The sequence below is a fragment of the Desmodus rotundus genome, chromosome 9 (assembly GCF_022682495.2).
Source record: "Desmodus rotundus isolate HL8 chromosome 9, HLdesRot8A.1, whole genome shotgun sequence".
NCBI classification, from domain to species: domain Eukaryota; kingdom Metazoa; phylum Chordata; class Mammalia; order Chiroptera; family Phyllostomidae; genus Desmodus; species Desmodus rotundus.
In genome coordinates this window covers 69,290,830-69,293,913 of record NC_071395.1, presented here as the reverse complement: position 1 = coordinate 69,293,913, position 3,084 = coordinate 69,290,830, and positions in this window count along the sequence as shown.

Below are 3,084 nucleotides of genomic sequence, written 5' to 3'. Positions count from 1 at the left end.
CCCGCCCCGCCCTGGCTCGTCCCCGCCCCGCCCGCGGGCGCGCGCCCGACGGGGCAGTAGCCCGGCTGGAGCCGCTGGAAGTTTTCCCTCTCGCTCCGCCCCAAAACTCGGCTGGGGTGGGGTGTCGCTGTCCCCACAGCAGGTGGCCAAAGTGAGTCCCCGGGGGACTGGGCGACTTGCCCAGGCCCCGCAACTCATCGGTGGCGGAGGGACGTCGCATTTGACCCCAGAGAGTTCCAACTTTAATGCTTGTTTTCACTAAAGCTACCTTTCTCACATAAAAAATAGAAACTAGAAAAGAGATAAGAGAGTGAGACAGATGCACGGGTGTTCGTGTGTGTTTTCCGGTTAGTATTTATGCATTTCTTTCCAGAGCTCAGGAATTTTCAAAGCCCTCTAAGCATTATGGTAATTTTGTACAGGGGCGACAGCTGTATTAGCATCTTAAACAGTTCACAGCTTTTCTGCAGGCAGCAGGCAGGCTCGGTTATCTTCAAGGGTTTTTATTATAAAAGGTATTTATATAGTATGCATATTTACAGTTCTCCACCACCAAAACCAACAAAATTTTCACATGCGTTGCTCATGAATCTCTTATGAACTGAAGACACTGAAATATTCACTGTTCTTCTCTTGCTTTATAGTCTTTTTCTGTTTTGTAATTTACCCTTCTGATTAGTTCTTCCTTGGGTTCATTTACATATCCATGGGCCTCATCATTTTTGCTGTTCTAGGGTTTTCATCACTTCAGATCGGGCCTCCTCTCCTTTTCACTAATCTCCTGAAACTCTTCAGAAATTTCTTCTCTTGGTTTCATTCCTTTCCAGGAATATTTATTTCAGGAGCACCACCAGCTGGGTGCTTGGCCGCCTGCGACAGGCAGGACGAGGAAGATGGCCAAGCGGTGTGTCCTGCAGTGAGGGAGCCTGCCCTCTGGCCACAGGTGGCCACCTGTCTGCACAGTGGCCACGTGGGGGTGAAGACTGGGCAGAGGGTGAGCAGGCAGAGCCCCCCTGCTCGGAGCTGGACCAGGCTCCTTACTGAGTTCCACCACGAAATCAGCCCTGAGACTGTGGACAGCTCGAGACCACCCTCACTGTCCTGTTCCTTATCTTTAAAAAATAAATAAATAAAAGAGTGTTGTGGCTGAATGTTGTCCCCTGTCAATTCATACGTTGAAGTTTTAACCTCCAGTACTTCAGAATGTAACTGTATTTGGTGACAGGGTCCTAAAAGAGGTAACTAGGTTATAATGAGGTCACTAGGTGGGCTTTAATCCAGTATGATCCAATATGACTGGTGTCTTTATAAGAACAGAACATTTAGACACAGACACGCACAGAGGAAAGACCATGTGAGGACACAGCAACAAGACATCAGTCTGCAAGCCAAAGAGAGAGGCCTCGGAAGAAACTAACTCTGCTGACACCTTGGTCTTGGACTTCCAGCCTCGAGAACTACAGTCAGAAAACAGATGCCTGTTGTTTAAGCACCTCCACAACTTGTCTGTGGTTTTTGTTGCAGCAGTCCTAGCAAAATAATCCAGGGAGTGATTATAATATCTGCTCTGCCAACCAAAGGTAGGTGGGGGTAGTGAGGAAAGAGGGGTGTGAAAATGCTTTGTAAATTATTGCATACCGCACAACCACTGTGGAGTTTTATAATTTTCACTGTTGTTTGAGACCTTCAGGTCACTGTGTGGACATTTGTTGTATTTGCCTGCACAGGGTCCATTCCCCTTCTTCTCGGACCAGCATCACAATTATTGTGAAAAGGACCCACTCCATCGCCCACTGTCAGGGCGTGTATACTAGGAGGGCCGACCATGCTCCCCGCCTTTCCAGAGATAGGCAGGGGCCCCTGGTGTGCCAGGTGCATTGCCCATCCCCCTGATCTGGTCTGGGATGGGATGGGATCCAAATTGCCCAGATTCAGTCTTAGGACCTGTGCTGGACTGAGGGTTGTCAGATAAAATACAGGATGCTTAATCACATTTGAATTCTAGATCAACTAGGGGTAATTTTTTAGTACAAATGTGTCCTACATATTTATTAAATCTGGGAACCCTAGCCGGACTGTTAGAGAGAAGCTTTCTTGTTGCAGAGCATGTTAAGCTGGTAGCATGTAAGTGGGAGAGCCCAGGGGAGAGCTTTCCTGAGAGTGAGCGCTTGGAGAGGAAGCAGACCTCAGAGAGGAAGAAGGCTGATGATGTCACTTGCAGCTCTGGATCCAGCCACACCTGCAGCTGGCAACCACCTCTCAATGCTTCAGCTGTGTGAGCTGGGTTTTCATCACTTGTGACACAGAAAGGTGGCTTGCATAATCATGATTCAGTAGCTAAGCCAATGCCTGAAACCCTTTGCCCCTCCCTTCCCCCTGCTATATGTTTATCCAGATTTTGCAAAGATAGGGGAGAGAAGTCTTCACCTGAAACGCATTGTGAAATATGTTTAAATGAATCCAGTGTCCCAGAGACCCCTGCTGGAGGGGTCACTTCACTGCGCCTTTTCGATGCAATGGCACACTGCTGTAGAGATACTGAGGCCCGTTTGGGAGCAGAGGCCTGTCAACGCGGGCTTCCCTATGCAGACAGGGCAGTGCAAAGGGCCTTCCTCCTGCCCGGCTCCCCACCACCTGGCCATCAGGTCAGCGAGAGACCAGGAAAGCAATTAGAACCACTAGTGCCAGGCGAGGAAGACTTGCTTCTCCATCAGAATCCAACAGTACCTGGGCAGCATGTGGACATCTGTCCTCCAAGAACTGGAAAGGAGAGGGGCTTGCTTGCTCTCTGAGAGTGGGGTTATCAGTCCAAGGCTAGGAAATGGAACAGCGACTGGCAAGCTCACAGAAAGACACAGATGGCCTCCCAGGGCCCCCAGATTGAGAGAGGGCTGACGAATGCATAGACATATCTAGAAGAGCATCAGCAGAGGGGGACAGAGTCATGTCCACCCAGGAGGCAGGGCAGGCCCCGCCCACCCCAGCACAGGCTGGAAAGGTGCTTTGCTCCACTGGACATAGTGCTCCACTGGACAAGGCCACCGTCCTGGGGGCTCAACTGACTGAGCGCTGCATAAGCTCATC